The 11906-nt window shown below is 40.4% G+C and overlaps 1 protein-coding gene across 7 annotated transcripts in view; it reads right to left on the bottom strand.

The window, feature by feature from the left end:
- The window catches only part of Zmat4 (zinc finger matrin-type 4), a 378171-nt gene that overhangs the window by 198377 nt on the left and 167888 nt on the right, over positions 1-11906 (bottom strand). For 2 of the 7 annotated variants that reach the window (XM_031339302.1, XM_031339304.1), the window contains exons 1-2: positions 4823-5029; positions 1174-1322 (exon numbers count right to left, since the gene is read on the bottom strand). The exons of 4 other annotated variants lie outside the window; for them this stretch is intronic. The gene's annotated coding sequence lies outside the window, so the exon portion shown is untranslated. Of the gene's footprint in view, positions 1-1173; positions 1356-4822; positions 5030-11906 lie in introns of those variants that run through there. One more of the 7 variants, XM_031339303.1, reaches the window with a different exon arrangement.

Here is an 11906-nt window from a genome sequence, read left to right as displayed (position 1 = left end):
AAAAAGTGAACAGGATGGGCAGCCATGATCCACTCAAAGTTCATCCCCAATTTTCCTAATAAAATATACTTTGAATTTTCTGTGACGATGTGTAACGGTCTGTGTACATGCAAGAACTGCCTCTAGCTAGAAGTGTTTGCTTCATTCCCCATTCCCTGGCTGCAGCTATTGACTTTAGTTACACGAAAATGGAGGCAGGCAAGGCCAACAAGGTCATGCACCAGATATAGACTTTTACAAATGCGTCTCTCCTCATACCTAGCATAATCCACCAAAGGGTGCCAAGCATTGGAAAGCTGGGCCCAGAGGCTGAGTAGAAAATGCCTTACAATGCTATTTTTCATTCTTAAGGGCAGAGATTTCCCTCCATCACAAAGCTTTAACTTATAGACACATCACACAACCACATTTTAGATATTTTACTGTGTGTATGTGTGTGGGGGGGTGCAAAGTTCTAACATGATAAATACAAAACAAACCTAAAACATCTCACATCTCAACCACATCTTTTCTTCTTGCTTCAATAGTGCTTGAAGCCTTTCAGACTTTTTGTAGCATGCAATTTTAGAGGGAGTCATAACCGTGGCTTTAATTAAGCCACTATCAAATATGATAAATTCATATTCGTACTACTCTCAAAATGTAATAATTAAATTATCTGGTGTAATCCCCAGAGGAAAAAGCCAAATTTGTACAACCTGCAATGAATTCTCCCTGCCCAGGGAAACTGAGAAGGAGGATGGGCAGAAGACAGAAAGAACACCAGTGGAGGGTGTGGCCTGCTGAGATGGGTATGTCTACACACCTTTTCTGTGCCCCCTCATACGCCACACTCACTAGTCACACTTTCTGCTGATGTGAAAATAATGACCCCATTCCCAATATCAGCTTCCAATAGAACACTTTGCTACACACCCACTGTGCTTGCTTAGTTAGGAGCCAAACCGCAGGGAGCACAATCAAGAGTCATTTTTAAAATGACCAGGCATCCTGCCTGTCCTTGGATGCCTGTGTTTCTTCCCAGTCAACCAGCATCAACTTCAAAACTCAGGTCTTCACAATGAGTAAGGAGCAGTGATGGCTAAGAAGAGCTAGAGGGACTGATGTCTCTGTAGATCCCCTGCTCATTTGTCCCCACAGAAAACGCAGGACAAAATTAGAAACAAAGCTGACCTGTCATTGTCTTTCGATGTCTTCTTTCTCTCTGCTGCAGTCTTCTTCTATATTAATCAGGATACTCTGGGCAGATGTGTCTTACAGTAGCATGTATTTCCATGTTTGTTTTCTGCATGGGCTTCAAAGAGCAGTATTGAGAGAAAATGCTTGGGCAAAGATGGACATACTAGGTCAGTCCTCTGCAGCTGTCACAGAGGATGCGCCCAACCCACTATGTGATCTCCTAGACCTGTCACAGAGGATGCGCCCAACCCACTATGTGATCTCCTAGCAGCTCACCTTCACTCAGGTGATGCTTGGCTCATGGTTTCATTGCATTGGTTCACAGAGACACATGCTTTTTAAATCATAGAGAAAGTGGGACAAGAAAGGACTTGGGAGCAGTGATAAACATTCAGTTGCTCATGTGCCACACCTTCATCATACTGTGTATTCCAATGTTATATAATGATACTATGTTATTTAGTCGTCAGCAGAAATACTCCACACTGCTCCCCAATTCACTTTATTAGTGACTTCTATCCCCCATGTTGTTTGACACAGTTCATTAGTACTGCAAGCAGAGCCCTGACTAAATGTACCGGAAGCACTTTCTCACTTAGAGCATTCTTGGATGGGCTCACCTGTCTTTATGAAAACATCAAAGTCTAATGACATCATCTCTTACTTGGTCAAAGATATTTGTGTTAAAAAAGGCGGATGGAGCCGGGCAGTGGTGACGCATGCCTTTAATCCCAGCACTTGGGAGGCAGAGGCAGGGGATTTTTGAGTTTGAGGCCAGCCTGGTGTATGTAGTGAGTTCCAGGACAGCCAGAGCTACACAGAGAAACCTTGTCTCGAAAAACCAAAAACAAAAACAAAAACAAAAAAAACAAGAAAGACGGATGGACCAGAGTAAGCCTGCTCCAGGCAGATGGCATCAAGAAGTGCAGGCAAACACGCATCATCCAGTAAATAATAAAGTAAAACACAACTGTACACAACTCTTGATCCTTTGGCCTTCCAGTCATCTTACTGTCCAAGTGGCTCTTTCACCAGAGGACAGCCAATGCAAGTGGCTGGGAAACAGGTAGGTAAATAGTCTTTCAGTCAACTGCTCTGCATCCTGAGTTTTCTGCCACCAGCTGTGAATACATTCTGTATAAGAGAGGTAGGTCATCAAACTATGGGCAACCCTCATCCAGCCCATGTCTGCATTTGGGAAAACAAAACTTTATTGGATCAGATTCATGCTGGTTCACTTCCAGACTGTCTGCAGCTGCTCTGGCAGTGTAAAAACAGAATGGGAGGGGACAAAAGAAATGGCACATTGACATCATCTAAAATCCTAATTTCCTGGCTTCTTACAGAAAAGCTTTGCCAGTCATGTCTTGGGTATTGGGCTACTTATTATGGAGTCTTGGAGTGTTCTGACTAAGCTAAAGGCCTGCTATCCACTTCTGGAGTCCATATTTCATACTGGACACACAGGGTCACAAGAGAGACACCTCAAAGCCACCTTCTCTGTGGACATGTGGAAGAAAGCATTTCAGAAGGGCACTTTCAGTTATACTAAAGACACCAAGTCAGCTAGGTTAAGGACTTCACTTACTTATACAGTAAGTGCAAAGATCACTTAGGTTAAAGGGCTAGTTGTAGTAGCTTTACAGGTGAACAAGCAAACTGGCTGTTTTCAATTCCCTGGCCTGTGGGCCTAAGCTGAATGTTCTATAGCCGTATGGTGGTTGTATCTATCTACACAGATATAATAGAACCATCATCAACTCTGTTTCCATTCTGAAGGCTAAGCAAAACCCATTCCTAGAATTCCCGACACACCTTCAGTCTATTCCTCCTATACCCCACTACATGCACAATACCATAGACCCAGGCTCTGATACAGTTTCTACCAAGAAGACAAGAGCCACTAGTTTTTCCAAACCTACTTGACGTAGCAGCTGCCGCTGAAATCATCTATCTATCTATCTATCTATCTATCTATCTATCTATCTATCTATCTATCTTTCCCTCTCTCCCTCCTCTTCCCTCCTCTTGCTCTCTCAACATGTCTCCCTCTCCCTCCCTGTCCTTCTTCCTCTATCTCTCCTTCTCTCACCCTCCTCTTCCCTCTTTCTTTCTCCCCCTCTCTTGCTCTCTCAATTTCAGTCTCTTGCTCTCTCAATTTCAGTCTCTCTCCCTCTCTTCTAAGCCTACAGCTTATCAGAAAATGGTGGATACCTGAACAAACTCTGGGCTCTGGGAAAAGAATAGTCATAGGCTGGGAATCAGCAGTGTTTTCCATAGATTGGCATGATCCCTTTTTATCATAAAAAAATAATGCACAAGTCACCAGGCATGTCAATTAGGGTGAGCAAGTCGGACACCCTATTAAAGTGCCTATGCATATATGTGTATAAAAGCAAATACTTTGTGCTTCAGAAATAAAACTATTCCATGAATTATCACTATGAACTTGAGTACAGCATTTTATCTCTCTCAAACTTAAGAGGTTAAGACAAAAATCCCTTCAAGGTCTATGATACAAAAATCATTACTAATTCAAAAGCTTGAATAAAAGAACACTGGGTATTTGAATAAATATTTCATTTATACTTTTTTATTTATAAGCTACAATTTTTTTTTACACAAAGAAGGTGAGCTAGCTTTAAAAAGTTAATAGCAAAAGGAAAATAAATACTCGTGGAGTTGGTGGCAAGAAACAGCATTAAGGACCAATGTAAGGAGCCAGGGCGCAATGCAAACAACATGTTCTTGGAGAGTTGCTTCGAAGAGTCACCTACAAATGTGAGTCCTAAGTGGTCTATGATTTAAATCATGACAGAAAACACTAAGTTATAAAACTGACCGTCCATGACATAGGACTAACAATAATGGTCTAGAGGAAGTACAGTTTTGCTTTATATCAAGAGTTAAGACAAATTCCCCTTATATCTCCCAGAGAAGAGAACATGCAGTAAGTATTATTCTTTATTTCGCCATTCTGAAATAAAATACATTAGGTATAATAATGCTAGACACTGAAACAAAATCTGATGTATCTCAGCATCTTTACAAAACAGAAATGAATTCCAAAACATATACAACACTCAACACCGATGGCTGGGATCCATCCCTGTGGGTCCATCTTTCTCTAGGGTCAAGACCCTTTGCAGCCAGCTAAAACAGGATCCTGAGCACTATGGATGTTCTAGAACAAATAATGCTGTTTGTTTGTTTGTCTGTGGATCACTTCTGCACTGTAAGATGCATAGAGGCAACACTTGCTAACTAAGTGCCCAGAATAGAACAAAAATATCTCCATATATTGTCAAATGGCTCCCGGGGAACAAACTTGCTCTGAATTTGTCCTGGAACAAACTTGGCTGAGAATTCAGAAGAAAAACTCATGAAAGCTCATTCCCTTTTACTTGAAGTCTAATTCAATACATACATATACATGTGAGCACACACAGTTTAATCTTGAGCCTTGAACTCAATGACTTTTGATAATTATTGTATCTGTTTAAACCAAAATTTAAAAGAAGATACCAAACATTTCTCTCAGACAATTTTTAGTGCTTTTGTCTAGTGAATTAAGCAAGGCATCCGGGACAACTCCTTTCTGAATTCTACCATCATAGAAGAGTTTTTGTACATTGTACTTTACCTGCATGGAATTTTATAATATGCGCTCTTTCATAATCCACTTCTTTTCTCAACACAGTATTTTTGAGATTTTCCCATATTGCCATGTGAATCAGTAGCTCTTTCCTGGACACTGGTGAATAGTATTCTATTGTACAAATGGGGTTTATACAAAGTATGATGTATTATACAATGTATAATGTACAAGGCATAAATAAATTCATTTTATAAACATGACATATCTATTCTCTGAGTAAACTGTTTGTTGCACCCTATTTTTGAGAGCTTATGGACTAGCATCAGGACCCATATAAATGTAAGAAGAGTTGAGAAATGATGTACTTAGTTAGGCAGAAAAAATTCTATATTCTGAGTTGTGGGGCATACGTCTTTTGAAAGGCTGCAAACCATCTCTATTTATGCAATACCTACATGGGCAATCTACAATCACTTCAGACCTTTAGGTTAGAATAAGTAAATATTGTTGAAAGCATTTGTATTTTAAATTAGTAAGGTTTTTAAAGTAATAAAATTTTGCTATCCATTTAAATATTTACTGTTAATCATGTTAGATTATAAAACAAATATACTGTGATTTATTATCCACATGTTTTGATTAAAAACTAAATTATCCAAAGAATGCAAAGTAACAAAAATGAAAAGTTCATTTTACATTTCTTTTGTACGTTACTTTCTTGAAGGTTCAATATTTTAAATTAAAGTATTCGGCATTATTTAGAATGCGATTGGCCATGTATAAAGAGTAATGTGTTTGAATGACCATAATTATGTTTAAAATATGCAGACCTGCAATTCACAGAAGTTCAACTTTAATTTCACATGATGTGAGTACATTATATTTTAACATGAACTGAAAAGAGATAATCCATAATAATAGAAATGCAAACTGAACATTTATCACACTTACCCATGAATAAAAAGCTTATAATCATGAGCTCATGAATATTTCTCCAGTAAAATCTTTTCCATATGAAAAGGGTGTCACCTTAAAAACATGTTGCAAAAATATAGCTAAATTGGGCAGGAAACATTTCTCAATAGTAGCATGTGTCCTTCATATACATAAAGCTCTGGATTTGATCTCCAGCAGTCCACCACCAAATACAGTGGTCTTTCTGTTTGAATAATCCTAAAAGATAAAACCAACTACCATTTGTTGCTTTATATTTTTACTAAAGATGGTAGAATTAATACTGTGAACATGACCATTCTACCAAACAACCATGGGTAGCCACAGTAATCCTGAGTAACAATGATGGAGAGATTGCCATTCAAAATATGTTACAGAGCTATAATAAAAACAGTATGGTATGGCAACAAAGAGAGACATTGGGGCCAACAGAACAAAAGAGAAGACCCAAGCATGCATATGCATAATTATAACCATTTGCTCTTTGACAAAAAGACCAAAGCATTCACAGAGGAAAAGATAGCAGCTTCCACAAATGGAGCTAGGAACACTGTATGTCCACATGTAGAAGAATAAAACTGAATAGTATCTGTCAGCTTGAACAAAAATTAACCCTCATTCACCATTGGTAGTTCTGAACACTAGTTCAGCCACTATAGAAATTAGTATGGAGAATTCTCAAAAGCTAAAATGAATCTATGATACGACTAGCTATCCCACTCTTGGTGTATGCCCAAAGCTCCACATCCTCCTACCTGTTCAACCATGTTCACTTCTCTCTTCACAATAGCCAGGAGATGGTAGCAACCTAAATGCTCTTCAATCGGCAAATGGCTACTGATGGTATGAGAAAGAGATGGAGGCAGGATGTAGTTCACTAAGTGAGACAGCCCAGACTCCGGAGGACCAATGCTGCATGTTCTCTCTAGCCTGGGATTGCTAGATCTTCAGATATGAGTGGGTAGTAACCAGAAATCAGGGAAGTAGAAAGTGATAATGCTAGTGGGTTGGGCGGGGAGAAGCTGTAGAAGGGGGTACAGCATGATAGGAGTGATATGGAAGGGGGAATGGGGAAAACTGGGGGAAGAACAATACAGAAGGAGAAGGAAGGAAGGAAGGTGTAGAAACAACACTAGTAAGGTTTGAAAAAGATGGAGGAACCATATTTTATATTTACCTAAAATTATATATGTGTGTACATAGACACACATATAAATATTTTAAATAAAGCTATACAGCTCGTGATGACAAGGCCCCTACCAAGATCCACAGACTACCTAACAAAAACCCCATCATCTACTCTGAGAAACTTCCTTTTGAGTTTGGTAAAGTGGGTCGAAAAGACTCCCCAAGCAATGCAGACTTTTGCCTGTTGTTGCCTTCCAAAGGTTAAAGGTAAGTTTCTGTTGCTGAAGACATTACACACTTCAGACACAGGAATAGGAGGATTCTAACTGGCCTCACATGAAATCCCGAGGACTGCCTTTCCTACCCCTGGAAGGGCTGTGCATGATGCCCATAGTCCTCATCCATCAGTGGCACCTACAAACCACAACAATGGCAAGCATGGCACAAATGCCTAAAAGGACAATAGTGACATAGTTTATCAATAGCCAGTCCTGTGAAATCGGGCTTAAGGATTTCTCAGCAGGAAGCAAAGCAGACCTAGTACTGTAAACCTACCCAACTACCCATGGTGAGTGAGATGATGTGTCTTAGAGGAGACCTGACTAGTGGCATTTTATTCAAACAGTATATAATTCCTAACTGCATTTTATAGGTTAAGTGTGACTCACCTCCCTCATCAAAGAATATTCTGTTTGCAGCAAAAGAGTCCTCTACAGAAAGTTACAGCTGGTGGAAGTACAGACAACAGCTGGTCATGGGCAGCCACAGCCCCAATGAAAAGATACATCTACAACGCAATTCCTGAGCATGATGCTCAGGGAACATGAGAGAAGAGGGGGCAGATTGTAAGAGCCAGAGGACCAGTAAGACTGCTGAGACATTGCATCTTCTAGCTATAACAAGGAACATATGCTCATGAAATCTCAATAACATGGTTGCCTAAACAAGACCTGAACAATAGAAACTCAAGTTCAGATCCCAGTGCAGATGAGGAAGTCTTACTGCACCCAGATGAAGATCTGCAGGCAATTAAGGTCTGCCTAGAGAGGAAAAATTAGTCTTCCTCGGAGATGAGCCCCCTAACTGGTTACCATTACCAAGGAGCCAGCCCTAAAAAACGATGCCAAGTGGTTGGCCTTAAAAGAAGGCTCAGCAGGTTGTAGTTTTATATTTATTTACACATACACACACACACACACACACACACACACACACACACACACGCACACACATGCGCACACACACACGCACACACGTACACACACACATGCACACACATATACATACACACGTGCACACGCACACACGCGCACACACACGCACATACACACACATACATACACACACACGCACACACACACACACGCATATACACACACACACACACACACATCAATAATGACTAAAGAAAAGAGGCCGTGAACTTGGGAAGGAACACTGGGGACAAGGAAAAAGACCTGAGAGAAGAGGATTATATAATTATATCTTAATCAAAATATTTTTAAGTGTAACCAAAACATATTAAAATGATTTTGTTAAAGACAAACTGAGGTAAACATACCCCTTATTTGGAAAAGCGGGCATGAGTATTAGGAAAACCACATGCACTTTGAAAGGGTTTAGACCTCCGTGTGGACATAGGATTATACCTGGAAAAAGTTCTCACAGAGGTCTAAGGAGATCCCATGGAAGTGCACATCTAGAGGAAAGACAAACGAATCTGGTTCAGGATGGGAAAAAAATGTCTAGGGAGGATTCTGAGGAGGGTGGGATGGGATGCCTCACATATTTACATCCCAACCTCGAAACTGCTCTGGGGTCATCTATCTGTCTTTGGTAACTAGTTCAGAACTCTGGGGTCCACTGAAGGTTTACATCTTCCAGGTGAAGGCTGGCCTGTACTCCAAGGTTCATTTCACTCAACAGCCGGATTTATTCCAGTCACAGGTATTCCTTCTTCTTTGACAGTTTCCCGATGAGCAACTCTACACCACAATATTTGTTTTGCACGGTATTTGCAAAGGACAGAGAACAAAGGGAATTCAGGTACCTCCTATTTAAGCAACCTATGCTTTAACCCCTATCAGCTGCGTTTAATCCTAGGAAGAGCCACAGAAGTTGGCCATCTGTGGCTGCTAAAGTTTCCCCATTGGTGCAAAATTCCTTACCTGTGGCTAGGTGACTTCTGCAGGGTTAACTGGCTGAGGCCCTTCCTTGCTCCCTCAGCCTGTCTTCACCTCTGAATCCAGACAAAGATTGAGCCATTCAAGCGGACAGACACACACATGCACATAGGCAAACACACAGGCACACACACACACACACACACACACACACGCACACACCCCTCCTCACATATATGTACACATACACAAAGTGATAGACAGGCTCAGAAAACACTTGGGAAGGTCTTAAATACATAATGTAGACTGATCTTTGGTACATGGGTAGCTTATGACAAAACACAAAAAAGCAAGCAAAAGTAAAAAAGAATGTTGAAATGTTTAAAATAACACATTCCAGAGAGTAAGGCAGAATTTTTTACACTCAAATATCCAATTATGAACAACAATAAAAACAAAATCATATCATAAGACACACCACATACTAAGGAAAATAAATCAATGAAAATTTTCTGCTAAAAATTTCCTATATGAAGACTGTATGAGACTTAGAGGGATGAATAGGGGTGACTATGATCAAAATACATTGTATAGTATACGAATTTCCCAAAAAACTAACTAAAATATATTTTTAAAATGTGAAAGTTGAAAAACAATGAATCAAAAATGATTTTTAAAAAAAAAAGCTTGAAGATAAATGAATCACAATCTACTCAGAATGATGGGTTGCATTAAAAAACAGTAGAAAGAAATATATACTTAGAAATTTTTGCACTGAAAAAATGATCTCAGATAAACAATCTAAATTTACAACTTAATGAACTAGAAAAAGAGCAAACTCAATTCAAGGCTAGCAGAACGCAGTAAATAATAAAGTTTACAGCAGAAAAACATAAGAGAGAGAGAACAATAAAACTAAAAGTTGATTTTTTTAAAAATATATTTTCCTTGGGACCTCCCCTCAAGCTGGATCCCACTTTGGGCCTGTTGCTGGACCTCTTTTCCTCAGGTTCCTCTCTATTTCCACCCCTGCAATTCTTTCAAACAGGAACAATTATGTGTCAGAGTTTTGACTGTGGGATGCCAGCCCCCTCCCTCATTTGATGCCCAGTTTTCCTGCCTAAGGTGGCCCCTACAAGTTCCCTCTCCTTACTGTCAGGCATTTCATCTAAGGTCCCTCCGTTTGTGTCCTGAGAGCCTCTCACCTCCCAGGTCTCTGTCACTTCCCAAGGTTGCCTGTTTCCATTCTTTCTGCTGGCCCTCCAGAAGATCCAACAAGCAGCTGAAAGAGTCAAATGCAGATATTTGCACCCAACCAATGGACAGAAGCTGCTGACCCCTGTGGTTGAATTAGGGAGCGGCTGAAAGAAGCTGAGGAGGAGGGTGACCCTGTAGGAGGACCAGCAGTCTCAATTAACCTGGACCCCCAAAATCTCACAAACACTGGACCAACAACCATGCAGCACATACCAGTTGATATGATGCCCCAAACACATATACAGCAGAGGACTGCTGGGTCTGGGTTCAGTCAGAAAAGATGCACCTAACCCTCAAGAGACTGGACGCACCAGGGAGTTCAGAAGTCTGGTTGGGTGGGGGTGAGTCAGGGGGACATCCTCGTGGAGACAGGGGGGTAAGGAGGAGGTATGGGATGTAGAACAACAAGATGGGGAGGGAATGAAATCTGGAACGTAAAAATAAATAAATAAATAAATAACAAAAATTTTAAAAAAAGAAAGTTGAAAACCATTAAAAAAAGATATTTTGACAAGATTTTAGTCAGATAAACTAAAGAAAAAAATATTCTGTCTCCAGTTACAGAAAGCCAAGTGAAAAGTGAAATCACAGAGAGTTTCTCTGGGGACAGAGTTAGGAGAGCGCACTGTGGACCCACACAGCAGCAAGCCATAACCTAGGGGAGGAAGACAGAGTGCAGAGACAATAGCCAAATCAGTGGACGAAGGAATGACAGTGAATCAGAGAAATACAAAGATATCAGCCTACTGACAGAAACAGGTCCTGAAACCACGGGCTTCGCTGGTGAACTATGACAAACATTAAAAATAGCAACAAAATCCAACACCGCTCTTTCTAAAAAAATTATACCATAAACTAAAACAAAAGCAAAACAACCTGCAAAGGCCAGAGACACTTCCAACTGGAGAAATGCTGGGGTCAGGGTTAGTGTGATATGGTCAGGCCAGCACACGACTGTTGTAGAAATTTCTAATCCCAATATAAAAACTTGAGCAAAAAAATGCAAAGAATCTGGCTTGTTTAAAATGGGCTATCTGTACGTCCATGTTTACTGAGGCTCTGTCAACAATACCTAGGAGATGAAATTATGTTATGTGTCCACCAGATAGATAACAACAATCCAATACGTAGACACAATGGAATTCTCTTCAGCTGTAAAATAAACTTTCACTAAGAAGATTCCAGGAATATGGACAGAAGAAGAAAACATACTGAGTGATGTAAGGCAGACCAGGACAGACAAATGCCATATGCGCTCTTGTGTGAAGCCAGGCTTCAAATATTTAAATTCCTGTATTTAAATGTGAGTGTCTATTGAGGTCAAAAGGCAGGGAAGGAGCCATGGGGGGCAGTAAAGGAGAGACAGAAGCACTGGGAATCCGAAAGTGAAAGGAGACGGGCAGGAAAACACTTACACAGGGTTGGCTGCAGGAACTGAGCAATGCAGAGACCAGCGGAAACTCAGGATTATTATAAAGACATATACAAACCCCCAAAAACAAGTCACAAAAAAATGCTAACAGCAAGATAGAACATGGAACAGAAGAAGCATCTTTTGTGGGTAGATAATGCAGACCCCAGAAGTCACAGGCATTTATGCAAGAATCCAATAGCTTATGGGATGGCCTCTTAAAAGCTGTTGGCCAGAGGCCTCTCTCAGAGGCTCC

Source organism: Mastomys coucha, unplaced genomic scaffold (assembly GCF_008632895.1).
Source record: "Mastomys coucha isolate ucsf_1 unplaced genomic scaffold, UCSF_Mcou_1 pScaffold22, whole genome shotgun sequence".
NCBI classification, from domain to species: Eukaryota; Metazoa; Chordata; class Mammalia; order Rodentia; family Muridae; genus Mastomys; species Mastomys coucha.
Note: the sequence above shows the minus strand (reverse complement) of the source record. Positions and strands in the feature narration are given on the sequence as shown.